This window comes from Aplidium turbinatum, chromosome 15, assembly GCF_918807975.1.
Source record: "Aplidium turbinatum chromosome 15, kaAplTurb1.1, whole genome shotgun sequence".
Classification (NCBI taxonomy): Eukaryota; Metazoa; Chordata; class Ascidiacea; order Aplousobranchia; family Polyclinidae; genus Aplidium; species Aplidium turbinatum.
The window spans coordinates 17,365,669-17,376,892 of record NC_137486.1 but is presented as its reverse complement, the minus strand read 5'-3'; the positions used below and the strand labels follow the sequence as shown (position 1 = coordinate 17,376,892).

Sequence of the window (11,224 nt, the reverse complement as noted above, 5' to 3'; positions counted from 1 at the left end):
GTACACTGTTGTTCCAATATCATTAAATTTCAATTCACTTTTATCATTTCTACACTTTGAGCTGAGAAAGAATCTTCAGTCTGACAGCATGCAACTTATCACAGTGGTGCATTTTCAAAAACGTAAATTCTTTTGCTAAAAGTTAATATTTTCTGAGGAGCGTCAAGCTTGCAAGCGAAAGTTGAGATTGTTTCCAATGAGTTTGCCAACCAAGTGGAAAATGAAAATTCTCCAAGCAATTATTGATGCAGGCTTTACCCTAGTGCGATTGAAAAGTGTAGTGTATTTAGTGTTAGTAAGTGTATTTAAAAGTGTAGTGTATCAATTGTCGATTTCACAAGGTTTTTCTTCTAACATAATGACTCAAACGTTTTCGACACGTACGTGCGTCCTCATCAGGAATTAAATCTACAATATACATAAAATGAAAAATTGTAAGATAAATTTGACAATACACTGTGTATTGTCACGTAATTTACAAACTTTTGCATTAAAAGCAAAATCATGTCCAGTGTAAGTTTTGGGAGTAGCATCAATAATAACTTTTTGCATGATTGCATTTGACTTAGGAAGTGTAGCCTACTATCATAAGTTTTTTGCCATTTTGCAAACGCTTGCTTGTGGTATTGGAAAAGGTCATGTCCAAAAGCTGCAAAGAGTAAGGTTTTTGTTCTCAATAATATTCCACGTTGTGGTTAATAAACTGTAAACGGAATGGCCCGTTTCGGTGAGTCCGATCCCTTAAGGGGGGATTTTTTCAATTTTTTTTTTTTAATTATCGGGTATCGTAGCCTAATTATCATTGCCGTTTTAGGGTTAGGAGTTAGAGTTAGGGGTTAGAGGTTAGGAACTCACCAAATCAGACTCACCGAATAGTAGCAGACCCAACTGTAAAGGCAGTGTGTTAGTTACACCTTTCAGTTAGTTTTTCATCAGATTCTTGAAAGATTGTTAACCCTACTAGTTTAATAGTTAAACGGTTTAAACACTTCTGATATGTTATGGTGCAACCTCTTAGTATTTATATAATATGCTGACTAGGAATTTTGTAATGAGCTAAGTCGCAATATTTGAATGATGAGGTTGATAAGTACTTTTAAAATAATTCGCTTATGTCATCAATACAATCATTGTTATGGTTTACGAAGGTTTTATATCATATATTTGTGCTGATGTGGCTGTAATGAAGGTTTTGTTTGGTTAATTTCTTTACAACCTAGATTGCATCAGCAAAGTTACATCGCGATTAAAATTGTATATTTGTTTCAATTTGCATCAACAGCCCATCGAATTTCGACCTTTGATTTAGGAATTGAGATAAGAACCAGGATCGTAAGGATCGATCGTACACGTTCATAAGAGTTGCGTGGAAACATTTCAAGCACTGAATCAGAGAACTGGTTGAAGGCAGTTCTATGTTGTAAAACTTCAGTTTGGGGATGTCAATTCAACCTCTATCCAAACAAGCGGCTGGTGCAATGTGGAATCGATCCAACTTGCAAAATTGTATTTTTTTCTACATTTTTTCAGTGTTTGAAAACGTTACATCAATGCAAATTTTGTCAGCTGAGAAGAGTATGCAGGTGTGGTTTTATAAAAAAATATTTTCGTTGTATTATGCAAGACCTCGGTTTCCTAAGCTGTTCGAATATGACGGAAAGCACCTCGCAAGTGCATCGTAAACAATAAACTTATATTGTTTATTATTGGTGCAGCGAAGTTGACTTCGCGAAGCTGTGAAGTGCTTTCCGAAACATGTTTACCACCATTTCGTTGAGGTCGGTCAAAAAAGGGAGGGACTGTGTATTTTCCTAAGAAACAATTTGTGTTATTTGCATCTGGTTACAAAATTGTTTCGTGTTTTATTTGTTAAATTATATCTTTTTGTTTTTATGAAACTTCTTTGGGGAAACGAAAAATCTTTGCAGAAAAGTGTTTAAATGCAGTAGTTTTAATTCCAAAAAGCAACATATTTCATAAAAGGAATAGACAAATGTCTCTCACATTTTGTTCAAAATTACCGTATTCCGGCCACAAAAGCACTTCTTTTCAGATTGATTTAACGTCTGCAGACATTTGATGATGTAACATAGACGGATTTTGCTATCTGAGCCATGTGAAAGGAATGTTTCTAAAGATAGTGCAAGTTAATTTATGTTAATGGTTTGCAAGAGCAATGGTGCGTGCAGTTTGAATGTGACATGCCCGTTTCCAGAATTCATATGCTTACTTTGTAGCGTTGTGAGGGATTGAGCTAATACCTGTTGTCAGGCGCGGATTTATGGGGGGGGCCCGGGCCCCCCCCCGAAATTTTGTGAAAAATTGTATGTTTCCGCATCAAATGGTTTGATATGCTTCTAAACAGCTGATATTAGTCCCTCGGCATCACAATTGATGAAAATGGTTGTTTTAATGTCTATTTTCTAGCATATCGTATATGTCGTAGTATCATTGTTCATATCTGTTTAGCTTTTTCTTTTTTTTTAATTGATTTTCAAATTTTCTGGTCCCCCTCGAAAAAAACTCTTAGATTCGCGCCTGCCTGTTGTTGCTTATTTTTGTGGTTTGTGTGTTATTCCTTTATCTGATATGCTTATTTACTGCAAGGCCATAACTGCCACCATAAACAGTATCAAGCGATACCTACTAAAAACGTAGAAGAAAGTATTGCATTTTCAAAATTATTGAAGAAATGTGAATGGTGGTAACACTTTGCAGACGGCTTTTTAGTCAACAAATCAGGCTTTTTTACGTTGCTGCAAGCCTGCAACATAAGAGGTGATTTGCTGGCTAGAAGTGCTCGTCATCTTTCTGTTCTGCTAACTGGAAAAGCGCTTGGGTGATGCTGATAGTGCGATCAAATGATATCAATCGCCATCGCTTAGTAACTTTGCTTGGGAAATGGAAAGGCTGTTTACCAGGAATCGAATCGAAAATATTTCATTGTTGTTTTTGGAAAAGAAGCGATAAGAAGTTTTGAATCAGCGACGTGTAGTTCGTATATAGCGGATACAGTTTCGTGAGGAAGGCTACAAAGAGCCAAGTTAGATATGTACCTGTGCTTGTTTTGCGTATCAATGGTTCAGCATGCAAGAATTGAACGATTGACTCACAATTAAATGCGTTATGCTTTCACAAATCCTGTATTTTATCATTTCAGCGCAGTTTTAATCACATTGAGGAATCAGGTTACACGGACGTATTGACACAACTTTAGTTTTCTAAAATTAAAATACTCAAAAATAAATTACTATCTATATAATATTACAATTTTTAATATTGTGCATTTTATAATGCGGTAATTAAACTCTCGTTTATACCCAGCGCCAGCCATGGAAGGCTGTTTGAAGGAAGTAATACTCATGTATTAAATTATCTTGGATGCCTTTTGACTATGATACGCAGCAGCGAAGTACCCAGCCTGCAAAATTCGTTAATACTAAATTGATTCAATTTTGCGGAGCAGGTTATATTGCAGTTCTGACTACAGTCACTGTAGTTTAACCTGGAAAGCAGTACACACGTCAACTGCTTAATAGATGTGTACTCACAGGAAAATGTCAATTTGTCAACCCCCACCAGAAAATCAGTTTTACTTTTATTCAACGTAATGCCAACATTAAATCAATGCAAAAATAACGTATTTGTTGGCTGGGCCGTGTATAAAGCAGTTTAGGTATCAACAGCGAGCACATTCACCCAAACAGTCTTTCAATTTCTTAGGTTGCGAAATCGCACTTGTTTTTCAAGAACCCTTGAAAAAAGCAATTTCTATTTGTTCTGTTGTGATGTAAGGCAGCTCTGTACAAACATACCGTCAGCCCTACCAAGCCACCGCAACTTCTCACAATGCGCGTTTCTTTACCACGTGTCATTGAGAGTTAAGACAAATCGCTTTACTAGGCTGACTAGTGACTAGGTTGAGGCTGCAGTATTCACAGCACCTGAAAATATTCTTTATGTTGTCAGATCAGAGTTTCAAGTTAATATTGTTGCATGTTATTCTTCGTGTCTTGGAAGAGCTAAGATATTGCGAAGTGTCATATGAAAAGAGATTATAATTATTGTATGTGCGAGTATGTTTGGGTGGACTATTTCCAAGTGTTAATTTAGCGATAATGACTTTATTGCTTCGGTAGGCTACAACACCTTTGTGGTTTATAATATCTGAGTTCAGGTTTGGTTCGAGTAGCCATGATTGTTGGTGCTAGTTTTGCATTCATTCATATTTTTATTTACTTTCAATTATAAAAGCTAGGACTGAAGTGGCTGTAACACTAACCTCATGGAAGAATACGTACACCTCATTCTCATAAAATAAGTTAGGTGTTGCAAGTAAGGTGAAAAGCGCATTTTTAATACACCACAGCAATTGCCAAGGAACAACCATGTTTTGAGTAAAACTAAATCCACGGGATTATGAAATCTGAGGCTTACCGCACATTCTAATCAGCTTCAGTTGGTTAGGCTATGCGTTGCTGACAAGTTAATGTAGTCAAGATCACTTATTTGACTACCACAATGTTAAATCAATAACATTTTGATATATATAGTTAAATTTAAAGTGTTATGTTTAACTTAGTTATTTTTAGAGCTTCACAAACAACGACGCTTTGTGTAACTTTGTGTTTATCAAGTACGAAATGCAACGTTGATCAAATATAGAACGTGATAGTTTCTGGACAAGTAGAGGCCAAAGTTTCTGTTCTCATGGGATGTTGCTTTAGCGTTCTGAGAACAGCAAGGCTACAGTTGAACTAGCCAGAAAATCTTTTTCGCATTGACTCAACTACAAAGATGTTGGATCAATGTAAAAAAATGGCCGAGATATAGCTGCACAATTTTATATTTGCAACACTCCCCTTTTTTTTTTGAAATTTTTATCTAGCTCAAAGAGTGATGCCTGAACAAAATTAGCCTTTCGATCTTTTTGAAGAAACATGTTCGGTAGTCAAAATCGGCTACAATAATGGTCGTTGTGTTTAAAAGGTGGAATGCTACATTGAAAAAAAAACGAAAATGTCATTAGCTGTAACGCCGCATTTTGTGAGTTAGTTAATTTACCTTGTTGTCAATTATTGAGAATTTAGTGTGGCTGCACTGTAGTCCCAATAACGCAGCTCTTTAATACTTTACCATAAATTCTATGTTTCAATTTTGTAATATGGTTTGCTGTCAACACTTTACGAAAGCAACAGTTTCAGCGAAGTCGCCTCGAGACGAATCTGAGTGCTGTCACATAGTACTGTTTAACTTAAATGGATAAGAACACAGTACAAAATCATTGTCACTACAACCCTAGATATGCGCTTCCTAAAGTTTCTCTGTTAAGGGCCAAGCAGGGTCAAAATTAGTTCAATTTTTAAAAGGACGACAGCGAATCAAACCCATGTCTACCGACTGCGAGGCGGACACTCTATCCAAGTCCAACCGCATGAGTAATCACATTCACAATTTTTCAATAGTTTTTTGTTTTAATTATCGGATTATCTTGTTCCTTGGTGATATAGGCCCCCTGGAATCGCACCTTATTTCGACGCAGTAATTGAGAGTATCGTGATAAAGGTACTACGTTTGTATGAACAACTTTAGCTCATTGGTTTCGTCCATAAGTGTATGAACTTTAAGAAATTATCGTCAGCCAAAATCGCTTTTGCTGGTTGGTAGATCGTTGTCCCAACGACAAGTTTTTACGCAGTAACTCACAATATCAGCTGCTGAGGTTAGTGATCTTTTGTTATCAAGTTTTACTTGACCGAGCAAACATTGAAAGTTGAAGCAAATAAACTAGTTTCTATTAACTTGTGTCTTTGTTGTGATTCAAGGCATAAGCGGAAAACTCGTAGAAAAAACGTTTAGTTTGTCTTCAGAATAAACTGAAACACTACTGGTTGGTACAGCTTTGATGAAACAAAATGGAATTTAATTTTCCAAGTGATTGATGTCTCGCTCACTTTTCAATGTTGACTCATTCATAGAATAAAATCAGGTTCAGTTCAGTTTGTTTTTATTTCTGACTATCACAACAAAAACAATATATGCCAAACACAGCAGAGATCTAGGAAAAGGTAGAAGCGACAAAACACGAACGTTATAACGTGCTTGATACCGCAACATGGTAATCAGGTTAAAAGTAGGTACAGTCGCAACACTTTTTGTTTCAAATGCTTGTGTTCGACACGATGAAGGTCTGGTAATTCTTTTTAGATTTCAAACCTGGTGGAAGCGTGTGGCTTGATTTTCCGAAAGTAAATACCTTGGTGTGTTAAGAACATCAGAGTAACAAGTCTGCAATATCTGAAACGACAGCGATGCATGACAGCTTTATCGCATTACTGGCCTGAAACTGCGTCTGGTTCGTTTCACCAACGCGCTGTTGCGAGATAAGAAAGACGTCATTTGGGAGTTTTTCTTTGTCACATTTCCAGTTTCTATTTTTTGTTTTATCTTTTCCTGGACTGAAATCCAAGATTGTAGACATTGGCGGCTACGGTTGAAATCTGCTCTTCTGATTCACAAGTGGCTTGCTAGAAAGGAATCAACCCAGGCAGGAAATCAGTCATTTGTACCGTCATTCAACGTCTGCAAACGTTAAATCGACATAAAAAGCACTGATTTGCCAGTTGGGAACGAATCATTGGCTACCTTGGTGTGAAGTCATGTTGCCGTAAGTTGATAGCAGTTCAGACGCTTCATTTGGTCTCCAGCCTTACGCAATACAGCTTACCTAGTAAAGTTGTATTTTGTCAAATAATTATGATTGATTGATTTCTGGACAGATTTACTCACTGCACTACTGTGAAATTCGATGATAGTGAAGTTTTTCTTTTGTTACACAAATTCCCCAGCTTCAGTTTGTGAGCGATGGTTTTTTAACTGTTGCATTTCAGATCGAAACGCTTATAAAGGGACACTTGAAACGACTGAATATGTTCAAACCGTATGAACAGTTTCAAGTGTTGCCTGTGATCCAGAGGTGTACATCCGTCATGTGCGCTCTCGTACAACATTTTGTCGTTACTAGTCTGCACTTCAATAGCCATGTCACCACGTGTGTTGTCACACCTGCCTTGTCTGATAACCAGTTTTTTTCTTTCCACTTGTCTATTTTAAACAATGTCCAGAGAGTCGTTATGAATACGGAAGCCATTTATAAGTACACCAATCGATACAACTACAATTAAGAAAACCGGGTTTCAACTTTGCTTCGCCATTATCAAACGTTAAAATAACGTAAAAGCCTCCGACTGATAGCAAATCTCAATCAAACTTTAGTCATTGATGCTCATTCACCAACAGCTGTATCATATCAGTGCTATCGCTCCAGTGGTCACTTAACGACAAGAAATGAAACATGTTTTATTGTTCAGTTGTTGTTTCAATGTAGTTTGGACGTTCAGAGTACCTCTTCAACGGCGTTGTCTATACAGAAGTAGTTACATTTATTTTGAGTAAATGCGGTTTGAAAAACATCTGAAATGGCACTTGGATTATAGAAATATGTAGAAAAACAATTTTTAAATTCGACAGACAGTAGTTTTCAGTGTGCTTGTGCATTGGAGTTAGGTGAACTACCTGGGTGAAGAAATGCAGCGTTTTTACAAATTTTGTTCAATTGCTACGGTAACTTAGTTGCAACGGATGGTGCTGCTGAGTTAGTAACATGAGGTTGTAGTTCAAAAGCTGACTATAGCGTTAATGAAAGAAACAATTAAAGTAATTAGGCTACCTTCTAGTTGAAGGATTTCTCTGTGTGCAAAAACTTAGAGATTCTTGTGAAGGTCATGTTGTTTTACTGTGTATGTCTGGAAATGTTTCAGTATTTACACTGTCATGCTCCCTGGAAAACTATGCCGTCTTCAGAACGTATGGTACTTTGTATTGGCGATTCGTTGCTGCAATTAAGACTAGAATTAATATGGTAACGCGAAACATTATCCGGTGTTTGTTTTCAAACTGTTCTTTTTGTAAATTAACAATCAGAACACAACGCAATAGCATCATCCGTATTGTCTGATTCGATGCTGTATCGCGGCTCTGTAATAGTAGCTGCAGAAAGTTGTTGTAAACGCTTGTATTTCATTCATGGTAAAATTCTTCCTCTTTTCAATACGCTTCTGATATTGTGTTGGGAATACCACTGTTTGTCGTCCGATTGTTATCAGCTTCTAGCTTTCGAATTTAATTTCAAACGGTTGGAAAGCAGGTTTGAAACTCCTAGCAACATGCTCGGTAGTTAGTCCAAGCAGTTGCCAGACCGTTTGTTTTAGGAAAGTTTAGTGGAAGGTGGAATATATACCTGCATTGGTATACTTGGGCAATTGTGACCCTAATACACTGAAATGTCGCAGATGTGTTGTTCTGGATTTGTTTCTAAGGTTAGTCGTACCAAGTCCCCAAGAAGCGAAGGTGAGCTTAGGTTCAAGAAAAGAAATTCAACTTGTGTTCAAAACTAAGATGCATTCAAATCAGGCTTACATCAACCAAGCCAAATTACCATTATGAAGACAAACTCCTTAACTAACGTCATTAAGTAAAGGAGTTCTGCTAGATTAGTTGGCATTTACGTTACAGAAAATATGCAGCATTGCTACAAAACGTTCAGGGATCGATAAATCAATCAGAGTCTTGTTGGTTGAGCAGAAGTCGAGAATGTGTTCTTGTCGTTTTGCACAAGACTGACCTATTTGAAAAGCTTTTAATGTATAAAAAGATTTTTTTTTACACAAGACAGCATGCTCTGTTAACAGCGCTGGATAAGCCGTTGATGCTGCTTCCGCTCATTATTTGATGATACCTAACCGAGCACTAAGCACTTATACGGTCGCGTTTTTACATACCACGCTCAAATACCATTGGTTGATTGTGATGTGGCAAAGCATGGCTGAATTATCGTAGTAGGCTACCTGGCATTTGAAAGTTGTAGTAAGATATTGGCTCCAAGATAATGGATAGTGGTCGTATAGTTTCCGTGATAAATTTATATCAGTTTTCTTGGGCAAGATCTCAAGCCCGCGGAAAATGGGAAGAATCAATTTACAATGAAAGTATAAGATCCCTTGTTATAACGATTGCTTAAGCGAAATAGTCTCCAACATGCCTCTTCCATGCGCATTTATCAGAAGTTATAAAATGAAGAAGAGGAGCTGAAGAAGTTCAACTGAACTGCTGTAGCTCGGCCACACTTTCCGTTTCCGTTAAAAGTTTCAACAAAGATATATGTTTTTCGTGCTAAAACAATAAATACTACCAAAAGTGCTCATTGCCAAGCAGAGCGAATTACATCAAATATAATTATTACTCTCTAAAACCTCTACAGCCTGTTTCACCTAAAGGAGGATCATCAGAAGGTCCTGAAAATTTTTAACATTCGATGTTTTTCAGGATGTAGATTTTAAACAGTGTAATCTTTGCACTTAACCTTAATGATTGCAGACAAGTTGATGATAAAAGCAAAAATTGCAGTTTGGGGGGAACTTGTCGGGAAAATGCAGAAGGTAAGGCACCTTGTCAACTATTAATAATTAGACGGACTTGAATTACTTTCACCCTAAACAACACAAACTGCATTGCAATGGAATAGTGTATTTTCCACAACTCGTTCCTTCGGACTGAAAAAACTTGTGTTTGTTTCAGTGGTTAACTGAAATACAAATTGACATATGTATTTCTGTTCTCAGAAACTTTTTTTTATTAAATCACGTTAACCTTTAGCCACGTTTGCTTTCCGACAATGCCAGTATTCAAACATATTTCTGTCAACAAAATATTTCAATTCAAGTTCACTGTTTCCAAGATAATGTTAATGCATTATTTTTTATGTGACAACAATTCACCGTTTCTTGTGGCTTTCTGCTACATTGCTTACAAGCTTTCTCTTTTAGGTGTAACTCAAAAACATTGCGTCGCTGCATGCTTCAATGAACAGCTGGAATTAAGAAGGCATTCCTGCATTCAAACCAATAAGGTAATTGATACTTTGACGTAATTGCAACCTTTTTGAGTTTCAGTGTTTGTTTTTTGTTAGATTTTCGTTTGCTTGCGGTGGATTTCTTTTGCCAAGCGTTGCATAATCTCTGCAGGCAACTGTGATTGTCGCATTCACAATGGCTTGTGGGGATCCAACAAATCTTTGGCAGTTTTCGACTAACAAAGAATGTTTTCCTTGCTTTGTTTTTACTTTCAACTTATCAATGAGCCTGTTATGATGTCATGGGCGTCATAATCTCAGCTGGCAATCTGTGATATTAAATGGTGACATCACAGCTCCAGATGGGATCTTGATGACCTTCGACCAATCAACGATGGAGAAAGTGTATTCTTGGTTTGCTGATGCTTTGACGTGACAGTGTATGGGCAACTTTTTCGATCAAGATATACTAGAAGAAAAACCTGTAGGAAGATGTGATTACTATCACCAACAGAGCAAATTAGCTTTAGCACAAAATTATCTTCACAGATTAATGGGATTGGATTTACTGCATTAGGAACTGATTGGTTCTTTCAATCTGATCAGTTTCTTGTGCATTTACTTCATTTTCCATACAACGGCAGTTAAAGGTCCCCCAAGCTCTAGCTCTTGACGGAACATGGCGTCACATATCTGAACTAAACAAGAACACATTTTCTAACATAAATTTTCTTTTTAAAGTGATGAAAACATGAAGACACCGAACTGCAAGCGCTGACGACTCGTGGATAAACAGGTATACCTTGTAGCAGGCTCGTTGAGGGACTACATTGGGCCCGGTGCCAATAACATTCCCAGGCTCCCAAAACAAGACGCCGGTAAACAAATGTAATGTTACCTTTCCGGCCCCAAAAGTATTCCCTGTCAACGCTACTGCCTTATTGCGTATATGGTGAATCACATTTCAAATGGAACATTTTCACCACATTAAATCATAGTTTTGTTGCAGATCGACTGAGCCCCTGCCGAATCCTCACTTCGCAACAACCGTTTGTCGACTCCTTTGAAGGAATGTTCTAGAATTGATTTCCCTGAAGGAATGTCGTGACTACATTATTTATGCTTCACATGGTTTTGTTGTACCTTTAGTGCTTTCAAAAATTACAGAATATGTCGCGGTAATGCAAGTGTTATTATACGTGGGGAGCAGCAACAGCTCAAGTGAAATGCAAGCCAATAACCGCAAACGGCAGGGCAACTGGCGAGGAGGCTTCAGATGGTTAAGGTGCGCCCGAATTTATCAAACAGTGTTTT

The 11,224-nt window shown here is 37.3% G+C and overlaps 1 long non-coding RNA gene across 1 annotated transcript; it reads left to right on the top strand.

Annotated features, from left to right (window-relative positions):
• The first annotated feature begins 9,363 nt into the window (after window positions 1-9,363).
• Window positions 9,364-11,086, top strand: LOC145784860 (uncharacterized). Its single transcript, XR_014291060.1, has 4 exons — window positions 9,364-9,497; window positions 9,885-9,967; window positions 10,652-10,706; window positions 10,920-11,086. It is a non-coding gene; the product is annotated as an uncharacterized LOC145784860 (long non-coding RNA).
• The last annotated feature ends 138 nt before the right edge of the window (window positions 11,087-11,224 follow it).